The 13,990-nt window shown below is 42.7% G+C and overlaps 1 protein-coding gene across 3 annotated transcripts in view; it reads right to left on the minus strand.

The window, feature by feature from the left end:
* The window catches only part of PKIB (cAMP-dependent protein kinase inhibitor beta), a 53,956-nt gene extending 41,255 nt beyond the window's left edge, over window positions 1–12,701 (minus strand). The window contains exon 1 of one of the 3 annotated variants that reach the window (XM_058021783.1): window positions 12,534–12,701. The gene's annotated coding sequence lies outside the window, so the exon portion shown is untranslated. Of the gene's footprint in view, window positions 1–11,903; window positions 12,013–12,104; window positions 12,182–12,533 lie in introns of those variants that run through there. The other 2 variants (XM_058021782.1, XM_058021784.1) reach the window with 2 other exon arrangements.
* Window positions 12,702–13,990: the final 1,289 nt, after the last annotated feature.

Genomic DNA, 13,990 nt, shown 5'->3' on the forward strand with positions numbered 1-13,990 from the left:
AGCTCATTCTGGATTAACTGGATAGCTGCCCTCACCACTCAGTACCAGGGGAAAAAAAACCAAAATGGAAAAAAATCAGGGTTACATAGTAAAAATGCTTCTTCAAGATCAAGTTATGAAAAATAAGAACAGCTTTAACAAATTTCTGAATTAGAAGTAATTAATTTGGTAGTGTAATAGAAAAGCTCTTTTGATCTGTTTGGCTTTTTTGTTTCTTGGTTGTTTTTTTTTTAATTTTGAACCATCCATCCCTCTAAAGCTCTGAACAATTCCTGCATTATCTCAGTAGGCACTGCTGATTCAAAGCAAGGATTAGTCACAAATCTGTGCCACCCCAGAGCCATTAAAACAGCAAGCTGGTGGATGGGAAAAGGGCATATGCATCTGATAACTAAGATGACCTTTCCTACAATACTCGTGTTTGATTACCAGTATCTTTTCTGGGTATAAAGTTTCAGCAGTACACTTAACATCCCAGTTCTTCCTGAATTGTGGAGACAAAAATAAGACAATCTTTACCACACCACAACAGTGCTGTTTATGCAGTGCAAAATCATGCAAAATCACTGAAACAATTTTATTCTTCAGAATAATGAAGATGCTTTAATAAACCCTATTAAAACCAAGCATCAGTACCAACCCCAGCATTAAATTGTTGAATATGGAGCAGCTTTCCTATGGGAAATTAATGACCAAAGGAAATATTCTAGCCTTGGTACTTTTATAGCATCCATTAATTTTTAAATGGAGGACGGATTTACCCAAGATTCAAAATGGCATTCAAAATGTCCTCTAGCTTGAAGAAGAAAAGTACCCTGCATTGGAATACCGTGCCACAGCCCTCAAAAGATGAGACAACACCTGGGTGCAGCTGCTGTTGCCGAAGCACATTCGTTTAGTCAGGCACCATTCTCCTCAACAGACATCCTGCCCGTTTTGGTTAGAAACAAAATCATCCTGACCTTTAATCTCACTCCTCTGCTCAGCAGCATTGATGCCCACTGTCTGAGTGTACAGACAGGGGTCCTCAAGCCCCCTGCCTGTGCCACAGCCTTGTTCCCTGAGCTCTCCCTGCTCTGCCACCTCAGCTCTGCCTCTCCCTCCCACTGGTGGCTGCTTCCAAGTAAACATCCTGTAAACTCAACACCCAAGAGAAGAAGCACACACAGTTCAGGAGCTGTTTACTAGTGACTTATTACAAAGTGCAGCATGACCTGAGGAAAATAAAATAAAATAAAATAAAATAAAATAAAAAACTGTTATTTTTGTTCCTCTAATTTAGAAAATGAGGGCACAGTTTTCTCCAGAAAGCAGATGCTGCAGAATTATTAGTTAGTGTTTCCTGCCATTTTGTTCACAGTTTTAACATTCAAATTGGAGTTGCAATAAGTGTTTGTTGAATGTTTAGCACAGTTAAGCTCTATTTTTCTCTAGAGAAGTATCATTTCAGATGTTACAGTTCACCAACAAATTCTCAATGTCATATTTGTTCAGAGTGGCATTTCTCCTAGGATCTACAACTCCAGAGCTACCCTGAAACTTAATTAACAATATAACACACCACTGCAGGTCCTCTGCATCTTCCACTTGCAAACAAACTGGTGCTAAACTCTGTCATATCCCAGCAGCACTCTCTTCTCAGCTTTCTTTCCTCCTCACCTCAGCTTCCCTTCCTCCTCATCCTCCCCCTCTAAATTCAGAGACACAGATCTACAGAAAACACGCCAAGATACTTTCTGAAGAGATGTAAAAAGGAGAACAACATTGTGTATTTTCCTCACCCAAAATAAGCTTATGTGCCTTTTATACAGTCCAAACGCTTATTTTCTTAACAATTTTTGAAACTCCCGTACTGATACCAGACATGAACAGCCATAATATTCCTTCCTCAGTTTGAGGGCTATTACCCCCTGAGGATTTCACTCCTCTGAACATTTCCAGAACATCTCCAGCCTCTCCCAAGTTCAGCAGTGGCTGTGCTGGCACTGTGCAAACACATCTTGCAACACCACTGAGCTGTTTTTAGCTCCCATGCTGCCTGAGGCTGAGCATCTTCCCCCTCATCACATCCCATTTAGTGATGAGCCATCTATCCTCATGCTTCTGAATGCTACATTCTCTCTTAGGAGATGGAGCCTTAAAAAGACATGCTCCAACAAAAGAGCATGTCTCTATGTGTTCTGCTGTCGAGGCCTTTGCCCCAAAGCCAGCAGGAGGCCTCACCCTGCACCTCTTTTTGTTCAGTTGTATAAACAGACTGGTGTGATGGTGTTTGCAGGTATAAGGGAAAAGATGAGGATCTGACTCCATGTTTCAGAAGGCTTGATTTATTATTTTAGATACATATCATACTGAAACTATACTAAAAGAATAGAAGAAAGGATTTCATCAGAAGGCTAGCTAAGAATAGAAAAAGGAAAGAATGATAACAAAAGCTTGTGTCTCGGACAGAGAGTCCGAGCCAGCTGACTGTGACTGGCCATTAATTAGAAACAACTAACATGGAATCACAGATGCACCTGTTGCATTCCACAGCAGCAGATAACCATTGTTTGCATTTTGTTCCTGAGGCCTCTCAGCTTCTCAGGAGGAAAAATCCTAAGGAAAGGATTTTTCAGAAAATATCATGGCTACAGACTGGACCTGCTGTCTTGGTGGAGCAGCTCAGACTGGCACAGGAGGAGTGAAGCCAGATCCCCCTGCCAGCTCCTGGTGAGGCATCTGAACAAATATCCCCATTTTGGGAACAGCTTCACTTCAGATGGTAATTACGTTCCACTTTTGAGGGGCTCCTGCTTTTCTAAGCCTGAAGGCTGGACTGCCTCCCCTGCCACAGCCCCGGCCAAGGGATCTGCTGCCATCCGCACATCAAATGTGACTCCTGTCAGAGGGCAGCTCGGGCTGCTTCTCAGCCTCTCCTCCCCATGGAACACTGACACTGGGAAGTCTGAGCAAGGAAACTGGGATTACGGGAGAATCCTTTGCCCCAGAGACACCACTGCCAGCTGTTATCTCTGCTCTCCAGTTCTCGGGAACAGAGCAGTAACAAATGCACTCAATCCTACACTGAAAGGCAGCCATACAGAAAGGCCTGGGCTGGAAATCCCAGCTTTTTGATGGCTTTAATCAAATGCAAGAGCATTGGGAGGAGAAGTGAGAGTGAGCATGTGGTGAGAGTGGGGAGGTAGTGAGCCATTCAAATCAAAATTGATTTTTTAAATTTGCTTTGATTCACCTCTAATCTTACATGCTTTTTCCTAAATTCTGAAAAAGTACAGAAATGAGGCCAAGATATAGAAAAAAGAAAAGAATGCATAGTTAATATTTCTAGTAAGGAATAATCAAGCCATTAAGCCATAAAAAGCTTCATTTAAAAAAAAAAAAAAAAAAGGTGAATCTCTAAATCTCATCTTTCAGTTCTTCCAGAATATTTATTTAATTTTAAGCAAGAGAATTTCAGGTTCTAGGTTTTACCAAAATCTAAAGAACAAGCAACTTTTAAAATCATTAAGGTGTGAAGTTTTAATTGACTTTTTTGGTTGCCAGAATCATGAGGTGGATATCACTTCATGTGGATGTGCAAAATTGATCAGCTGGATAAATTTGCTCAGCTTTCTTCTATGTTCTGTAGACCACCAACTGCTACTAAAGAGGCCTCCAGCTTTCTTCCTTCTCCCTTCGTATGACAAAATTTACCTCTCTACAATGGCTGGATTGTTAACCAGTCACTTAACACAATGACTATACAGCTGAATGTCTCATTACATCCCTCCAAGATAACGAAGTTTCTGTAACAACATTCAATTTCCATGCTAAGATGTGTGAATTATTATAGTTGACTCAACCCAAGAAATTGCATCTCCTCAAATGAGATTACAGTAAGTAGGTCTCCATTTGGAATTATTTTAATACTCAGTAAAGCAAAATGAATCAGTATAACAATATTAGTATCATAATAATCTTTTTTTCTTTTTTTTTGCTTAAAAACTTGCTAGAATAGAACACACTGAGTCTATTGGGAAATCTGTTCAAGAAACACATCCAATTTATTCTGTTTTACTTTGGAGTGTTACTTCCAGCTACCTGTAGCTAATGAGAATCCAGAAGGAGAGAAGGCACATAAAAGTGAGTTACTCATTAATAAAAGGAACTGCATGGACAGCATGTACTCTCTCTCTTCAAACTGTAAATAATAAAACTACCAATTCAGCACAGAAAAACAGCATTGCCTTTTCAGTGATGCCTTCTAAAAGCATCACGCCTTATGATAAACATCTTCTATGTTCAAGTGGAGACCTTCCAATCACATCAATGATAGGTTGTTTCCATTAGAAATTGTCTGAGAATTATTTTTATTCAATTTAATTCCTTCCACAATTCCAGCTTTTCCAGCAAACAAATGCAAGTTCAAGGGGAAAGAAAACAAATATTCCTCCAACTCTCACACACTCATCTTTTTAACCTTTTTTTAGCTCTCTGAGGTAAACAGCAAGCACTTTTAGTGACAGTTTCTGAGTAATGATGGGGAAAAGAGGGGAAGTGGTTGAAAGCACCACTGGCTTCTTAATGCCAACTCTTTTATGTTACTCAGGGAACACATGTTCAATCACTGCTTATGAAACAGCTTTGACAACATGGAGAGGAGCTTTTTGCTTGATGTTTGCTTAAATGAAACTCCATCTATTGTAGAAGCAATTGCTTATAGTTTACTTTTTGGCATGGTTCTTTAGTATTTTCTTGTTAAACAGAAGCAACTCACAGTCTTAATAATAGATTAGTCTGTGGCTGTCTTCTCTGGAGCCTTTGTTACCGAGAGGCTTCACTGCAATCCAGCTCTTCTGGGAAGAAATTTAGAGAAAATATCAGAAGGCGGGTAACAACAGAATTTCTAACACCTGACCTTTCCAAGAAGAAAAACAAGCAAGACCCCATCCCCACTTAGGGACCTTTATTTTAAAGTCAGACCATTGCATACGATGCCTGCTCCCAAGAAAGCAATTGGCTCAGTGTTTCATTTCTGAACACAGAACATAACTATCACATTAAAGCTTTAGCAAAACATGTTTACAGAAGTCCCTGCATTTTTATTATACTGTATTGTGCCTTGGAGAAGCTTTTCTAAAGTGAACAAAGGCTGCAGCAGACTTAATTAGACTTGAAGCCTGAAATAGATCACATCGTACACTTAGAAATTGTTTTACAACACTGAATTTAACCATATCTAAGGCGGACTGTATTAGCAAGATATTTTAAGGCAGGGACTGCAAAACACTATGCTGTTGTTAGCATCTGTTATTTCTTATTAAAGGTACTGTCAACCAGCCTTCCTTCAGTCTGTTAAATAAGGTTCCTCTTCCCTGTTATGTTTTTCATGCATAGATGGTTAACAAAGGTCGCAGCAACTTTCCAGAGGTTCAGCTTTGAGCTTGGAATGACAGGGTCACGGGACAGCTCTGAACAGGCCTCAGGAGTCTCTGGTCCAGATGAGACCGTGCTCCCTTGGGGCTGGAACTTCCCAGAGCAGCCACTGTGGGCAATCCACACCTCTGCCTCCTCGGATTGTTTTCCTTGTGCACCATCTGAATCTCTCTGGCTTCCTCCTCCCTCCCCCTGGTACGAGGGGCTGCTGTCAGCACCTCCAGAGCCATCTTCTTCCAGACTGAGCCAGCCCATCCCTCAGCCGTTCCTCATGGGGCAGCTGCTCCAGCCATGACCATCATGCTTTTGATACTCTAGAAAATGGCTCCTTCCCTGGAGGAGAGTGCATCCTTCCATTTCCTTGCAGTTTTGCAAGGAAACAGGAGAGGTGAACTACACTGACACACTCCACAACATTATCTGACTCCCTGTGTCCAGGGAACCACAATGCTGTGTCCAAGCCTGGCTCTGTTACAGGCAGGGTTGCAGCTAAATCAGGATCTTCCCATCACAAGTTGTCTCTGTGGCAGCATCCCATCCACCCTCTGGAAGAAATGGCAACAATTGCAGACCTCTGCCCTGCTCCTCAGTTCCAGGGTGACTTTCCTTTTTTTTTTCCAGAGCAGTATTAAAGCCAATCCTCAAGCTTTCTACTCATACAAACAGCAGAAAAACTTCAGCACTCCCACTGTACTGTGGACTGAAATCAAGATGAAGTGCCATATGATTGCTTAACACTTTTTGTGTCATCTGCCAAAGCAAACAATGCTATTCACAACTGGCTAAGCCCTGAGAAATATGTATACTTCAAGCAAACCACCTACTTGGTAGTATGGGGAAATTCTAGTTCAAACACTATTTTCAGAACTGCTTGTCCACTCAGAGACAGAATTTCTAGGCATCATCTTCCCATCTTCTGCTTCCTTTAGTCCTCTTACCCAACCAAACTTCATCCACAAGAGATGGAAGAGACATAACAAGGTATACTTCCAGGACAAATCTTACCAACACTATTTAATGGTGTTAATTAAGGACTCAATTAAGGACTATAAAATCCACCTCTGTACATAGAAATTGCTTATGAACAAAGCATACCATGTATTGCCCAGGAACTAAAGCTATTTTTGATGAGGAAGAGGAAGGGTACAAAATCATCTCAATGACAATCTCTTTGTCATTACTCAGTGAAATACCACAGAGCACTTTCATCAGTTAGTATGAAATATTTAAGAGCTGCCAATGCTTCTGCATCTGTCTGAGCAAGACCAAGGTACCTTGTAATGAAGAAGACATAAAATATCGATGGGTCAGGTGCTCGGCTAAAGGATACAAATGACACAAGATTCCAAAGTAGGCAAAACAAAATTTAAAAGGGATGTTGAGCCTGAGCAAAGGGCAGTACTTTATACAGACAGAACACCAAGTTGTGTGGTGTTGAACACTGCAGATCTTCCAAGGGCATTTCAACTCCAAAACTGCATTACTAATCACAGTTCCAGGTTGCTCAGGAGCCTATGGACAAACTTCTGAATTTCCAACAGAATGTTGTGGATTGGTTGCAAAGGTAATTGAAAAAGGCTAAAATAAAAGGCTACCCGTTTGTCCATGGGGGCTGGAAAGCAGTATAAATTATTCCCTCTGTTCTGCCTCAGCAGGTGTTCAGAATGGCAAGCATAAACATCACTGTGTACTGTAAACCCAGTTCACCTTCCTCTGTTGGATGGAATATGTGGACAGGATGGGGAAAGACAACAGAGACAGCTTTGCTATTATTATATGTGTAGTAAATATTGCTTAATCTGTAGATTAAAAGAAGAAGCAGCAAAAAGAAAAAAGCAAGTGCTCCCTGATCTGCAACTGTTCTTCTGGGATCTTCCTAGGGACACAGAAAATGGAATATATTTCATTCAGAGCTGCATCCTTGCAGCACAGACCAGCATAGAAACTGCCCCTACCTCTGGTTTCAGCATGGAAAGATGTGTGCCACATACCAAAGCAAAGACATGCGCAAAACCTCTGCTGGATATATTCAGTGCTTTTTGTGCTCTGGGAAGCCAGCTGAAATCTTCCTGCCAAAGTGCTACAGCCTGGCTGCACCTGGCCAGAGCTCCTCATCCCAAGGCTGCTCAAAGTCTGTCTCCCCATGTCCAGCGCAAACCTGACCCTGGTAAAATCATCACCTCCCTTTGCTGACTGATCAGGCCTTTTCCTTGACTGTTTTTTTTTTTTGGCTGCTTTAGCCACAGCTAAACCATGGGAAGGGCTCCTGCTGCCAGCCCACCCCAGCCCTCCCCCTGGTCTCTGGGCACAGGCCACACTCCCTCTGAGCAGGATGTCACTGCCCTTCTCTGCCCTGCCGAGGTAAGGGCACAAGTTCGCACATCCCACCCAAACTTTCCCCACAGCACAAGTCAAACACTTCCACTGGCAGGGTTTTCAGATCCATCCCTTGGATGCATTCGAAGTGAAGCAGACTGGGTAGCACCTACGTACGATGCTACATCCCACGTTTCTGGGAGCGATGCAACCACTGGTGAGAAACTGCTGTGGGAGTTGTCTCTGACACCAGCTGGGAGGCACCCAGCCCAGGCTGTGGGGTGGCAGCTACTGGAGCACAGGGAGAGCTGCGTGGGGCTGCCACGTCAGGTCCTTGCAGCAGGGAAGGGCGTCTGGCCAAGTGCAAGGGGATGAGGCACGGCAAGACCCCACACAAGCGTTTGTGCTTGTTCCCAGAAAAAAAGACATCACTGTGCACCTTGTCCTTCCTCTTGCTAATATCTAACGAGAATAAAGTCAAATGGAATTGCTAAACAAACATGGCGGTGTTCTGTCTTTAGTGGGGAATGAAGGCTTTAATGTATACAAATGAATGTAAAAGATATAGAGGAGAGCTTTGTGCAACGTCAATACAGAAAATATTTTCAAAGAAATCAACATTATCCAGTGAGCACTTTATTAAATTAATTTCACTTATATATGCACATTCAGAGAGCAAGGCCAGTTGATACAATTTCTAAAATAGGAAAAAAGCTAGCAAATCAACTTAATACACTATTAAATCTTTCTAAAGAAAAAAATTAAAATAAAAAAAATCAACCAATCCCAAGCACCTCAAAAAAACCTACCCACAGTAATTTTACAGGGAGATAATGAAAGAGAAAAGATACACAAGCATTGTCATGCTATTAATGTTGGCAAGACAAGAAAGGAGAAAATGGGCAATTACCCGTAAACACAGCTCCTCGGTTGTGTAACAAAACAAATAATCAGAACAAAAACCACAACTTAAAAGTCAATAAAAGCACATGTATTCATGAAGGTCTTGCTAGATAAACTCACAACACCTTTTCATATTTCTCCTCCATTATCCTTCTCATGAAACAGGGAGAGTGTTACAGCATCCCGCTGTGCAGAAAAAGCAGGAGAGGACGTTCAGATGCAGCCTTAACCAGAAGAAACAGCAGTGGCAGTAGCAAGCAAATTAAAGTCTAATCAAAAACTTGTAAGCAATTGAGAGAAACTGATTGTGGAAGAAGCTAGGTTTTATTGTGACCACAGTAATCGAGTGTTTGCACTGAGTCAAGCAAACAAAGAAAATTATTGCACCACTGGCTATCAACCCTGTATCAAGAAGTATTAAATTATGAACAAGGAAAGCAAAACATCAGCTTACGAAGTCGAGGAATGACAGTGTTTGTATTCATAGCTCATTATCAGAAACATCTCAGACCTATTGAGCTTATTTTGAGAAAAAAAGGCCTGATCAAAACATCCACAACTGTGCACTCCCATGAAGCAAAGAAATTGAAAAATATAATCACCAAGCCTTGAGCAGCAAAAGTTACAAAGCTCAGCATCCTATGAAGGACCCACACAAATTTTCTGATGTCTATTAAGCTGAATGCTTTCTACAGCGCTTCCTTCAATGGGGGCATCAACCTCATCTCCATGGCCACCAGAAGCCTTGAGGTTTGGAAAATTTCATCACTTTGAAATCTCTGCTCTTCTGCTTATATTGGCAGAAATTAATCCCCAAGGGTAAACAAAATACACCAAGGCAATGAGGGGAGCTATCAGTCAGACAGCATTATTATTGTTTCAGCTTCATCTCCTTAGGAAACCAGGCTGAAATTAATATAGTCAGGGCAGAAGGGAAGAAATAACAAACATAAATCTAAAATGAGAAAAACTTCTAAAACCAGAATTTTTTAAAGTCAAGTACAGAAGACATTATTTCACGTGAGGAAAGCCGGATTTGGGAGCTTTTCACAAACAGATCACCATTTCTGACTTTCTAGGATTTCTGCTAAGCTACACTCTTAGGCTGCAATGAAAATCTGGATGATCCCCTTGTAAAAATGCAAACGCCAGAATCTTAATCCATTCTAACACAGATGTTTGACTGTCTAAAATACTTCTACCAGACAAGATCACTTGGATTTATTTTTGTAATTCTCCCCTTTCAGTGGTGGGGGTGATCTCATGGGCCACTGAGTGGCCAGTCTGGATGCCACAGAGTGCAAAAAATCAATCCAAAATCCTGCACTGTTCCACTGCTCACAAAATTATTTGGAAGAACGAGGTGCTCCCTAGGGAGAAGCTGCAATGCAAGAGGCTCTCTGGACATCAAGTGAAGAGAACATGTCAATTTCCCTCACTTTACCCCCAAATCCAGTCAAGAGGAAGCTACGCCCAGAGAATGAGTGTGGTCCTGAGGCATCTTCACCAGGAGGAGAAATCAACAAAGTACAGCAGAAAGGCCAACAGGAGTTCAGAAAACACATGATCTTGAGCTGGTGGAGATAACTATACAAATGATTCCTCACAAATTGTCCACCCCAGGTTTTAGAAACTGAAGGAAACAGTTACATTCTGAAAGGCTCATTAAAAACCCTCATCAGTATACTAACAGAAAATATTATTTGTTAGCAGGATAGTCAGTGAATGGACACAAGGGAACAGTTTTGCACTTTCAGACAGATTACCAATACGACCTGACTGAGTTTCTCTGCATTTCATGACTTGCATCAATATTTTTTAAATTTGTCATGAATTTCAAGTTCATGCATATTTTTACAGCATAGTGATGTGTTATGCTCTTTTGCCTTAATTTGTAACTGTCATGACACATCTAATTTAAAAGAAAAGAAAAAGAAAAAAAGAAAAGAGACTGGTCTCTGTTCCAACAAGATTATTACAAAATCAAGGTACAAAACTAAACCTTCACTCTATTAGTACACTCTAAAGTGTGTGCTTTTGGAAGTTATGTGAGTATTTATAGTTAAGTTTCAAATTATCTCACTTAAATTTGTAAGTATTTGTATCAACCACAATGTTATATTTCAAAACCATCCTGGCATGCACATTCAAGTTCAAAACTTAAAAGAGAATATTATAAGTTAAAACAAAAAGCTCAGTAACTCAGACCATTCTCATCCCCATGACTTCTTCAGCCAGAAAAGATAAACAAAGTGTCATTGTCTTCCCTTCAGCTGTTTTTAAGGTCTCTGTTTTGATAAAATTTTTATCAAGATTTTTTTTTTCCTAAATACAGAAGGTGATGAAGTTATACTGTGTAAGACAATATGCCCTGTGTATTTCCACATTACTAATCCTAACCACAATGTCCCCAAAGGTAATTTTATCCATTGCTTCAGGAATTTTTAATACTTTTTTATTTCTCTCTTTGCTAAAAACACTTGCCTGCTCTGCAGAGTCCAAAAATAACTTCTACAACTAAGAAGCATCATTTATAACTGGATTAAGAAACAATTCTCTTACGGTCAACATTCTGTGGCAATCAGAAAGAGAAAAAATACTGACTTGCATGTGATCTAAATACAAGAACATTCCTTGCAAACACAGAAAGCTTAAAGTCAGTGATGTATTTTAACTGATCTTCCAGGAATATATTTTGCATTCACAAACTACATGTCAGTTGTTCATTATCATGTCCGTGTAGATTAAATTATGGACTTCAAGCACAACGTTATATTTCACATGTGTGTTGTAATATATCTAAGCAGTAAAATACTCTCTAGCCTTCGTGTTGTCACCACTGATTAATTTGACCATATAAACATAATTTGAGGAAAGAGACGTGCTTAAAATCGCACCTGGCGTACTTCTGATTGCTTTTCTCCCGGAGAAAAAGTCACTTCAGTTTCCTTCCCGATTAGAGGCAGCCCACGAGTGACACCGATTAGCGGCTTCCCCGACAGGTTAATAATACCTGGCGCTAAGGTATTATTAACATCAAACCGGGTCAGTCCGGAAGCATCCCGGGCAGGGAGGCACGGCCAGATCGCCCGTGACCTGTCCCGAAGAACGCCTGGGACGCGGTGGTCGGACGCGGGACATCCCGTCCCCAGGACCACCCTCCCCAGCAGCTTCACCGCTCCTCGCCCGCCCTCTGCTCCAAACTTCTCCCCGTTCCCTTCGATGCCCCAAGGGCTGCCCAGGGCCGGGAGGGACGCGCTCGGTACCTGGGCACTCCGCGTCGCCGGGAACGCTCCGGTTTGCGGGCGGTCCCTGCCGCGACCCCACCGCTCCTGCGGGATGTTCCCGTCCTGCAGCCGGCCCGGGCGGCGACCCGGCCCCGGCAGCCACGGCCACGGGACCCCGCCCGCGCCTCTCGCCCCCCGCCCGGCCCCGGCTTCCCCCGCCGCCGCCGCCGCCGCCCTCACCCGGCGCCGCAGGTCCGTGCCCTGGGATGGCGCTGCGCCGGAGCCGCGGCCGTGCCCGGGGGCGGCGGGCTGCCGCGGGATGTGGTGCCGGGCGCCGCGCCGGGAGGCGGCGGGAAGCCGTGCCCGCCCCCCGCAGCCCGTCCCGGCGGGAGCAGCGGGGGGCCGGGCCCCGAGGGCTGCCGGGCCCGGAGGAGGCCGGCGTGGGGCACCATTGCCCGAAACACCGAGCGGGGCTGACTCGGGCTGCCGCTGCCGCCGGGAGAGGGGACCGCGCTGGGACACCCGGCAGCCGGCGCGGAGGGACGCACCCTCCGAGGGTCCCTGTCCCCCGCGGCCCTCACAGCGCTCAGAGCTGTCCCGCTGCAAACTGAGCTGGGGGGAAAGAGCAGGTCCCGGTGCCCTGAAAACAATGGGGAGAACAGCTCTTACCTGGAGCTTTGCTGACTTTACTCCCTTTTCTTTCTCCTCCTTTTGGCTGCAGTCCCTCAAACTGCACCAGCAAAATGACACAGGACATCCTCCCACTCCTGCCCGACGCAAGCAGCGAGCGTGTGACAAAAAGTTGGCACCTGGATGTAGCCATATGTGACCCTTTTTGGCTCCGAGCCTCGTTGTGTCGCACGGGGAGAGGCCGTGGTGCAGCTGCACGCCTCTGTCAAGGCTGCTGGCCTCTGGGACATGCCTTCATGCAGGAGTTTGGAAAAACCCAGCCTTGGCCTGGAACCAGCAGTCTTTGCCGTTTTCCGCTTCAAATGGTGCCCTGTGAAGAGTGCTGCAAGTTCTCTGCCTTAAAGATTGTGTTCAGTGGAAACACAAAATTAACATCTTCAGGCATATTCTACCATATTGTACCAAAGTGGCTTTGAAAGCTTTTTAAAAGATCTAGATTTTGAGCATAGCATAGATTTGTTGTTTTTTTTTTTTTTTAATTGTACCAAAAGGACTCTAGATTATCTATTTTGAAATCACTTTAAACAGTTTTGAAAATCACACTACCATCTATCAATATACATATGTGACTTCATCCAGCTGTTTCCCTATATCCAGTCAGAGCCAAATGACAAGAGAATCTGCACAGAGATTTTTCATTTATACTCAGAAACTTTCCATTTATACTCTGAGAACTGGACAAATGCAGACAAAGGTGGGTATCTTACCTGTGCTTTTCAGTGTTTAGACTACAAACCATGTCAAGCTTTTTATCATATTTATTTATGATAACAAATAAAGAGAAACAGAGGATTAGAATTCCATTCCATTTTGAAAATGAGGTTGGCTTTCATGAACCTAAAATCCCTTGGTTTTATTTCTTACATATTTCTGGCGTGACCTAGAATACTTAGGATCTATTTTTAACATTATTTAAGCCATGTTGTTAAAGTAATCCTATTTACAATGGGAACTCTAAGCACCAAATAACTCAGGTGATGGCTTAGAATTGGTTGATTATGTTGCATTTTTATCAGATCATTCCAAATGTCCTCTTAAAGTACAAGAGCTGTAGTTTGGAGTCCTGCCAATACTCCCTCTGAAATATTTTTCTTAGAATATAATTTGCTGTATCTCCTTTAATGATTAGTTTCTTTGCAATTTATTTCATTATTTGGGCAGATGGCTTGATTTCTCAAAAAAACCTCTTATGACTACTATTTTTAGCTTAATGACAAAAATAACTGGTAGGTGTCTTTCCTTTTCCAGGTTATAAGGAAGGTTTATTCAGAAGAATGATTCTGCAGTTATTCTCTCACAAAGTTAGTCTTTGTGCTATAGATTTACATTCAGCAGAAACTGAAATCCAGTGTGCTGGTCACCTTCAGGGCTTTGTTTCTGTGAGAACACATGAGCTAAGGAGAATACAGAGATATTGGTGCCAAGGTCCTGTCCTG

This window comes from Melospiza georgiana, chromosome 3 (assembly GCF_028018845.1).
Source record: "Melospiza georgiana isolate bMelGeo1 chromosome 3, bMelGeo1.pri, whole genome shotgun sequence".
Taxonomy (NCBI): Eukaryota; Metazoa; Chordata; class Aves; order Passeriformes; family Passerellidae; genus Melospiza; species Melospiza georgiana.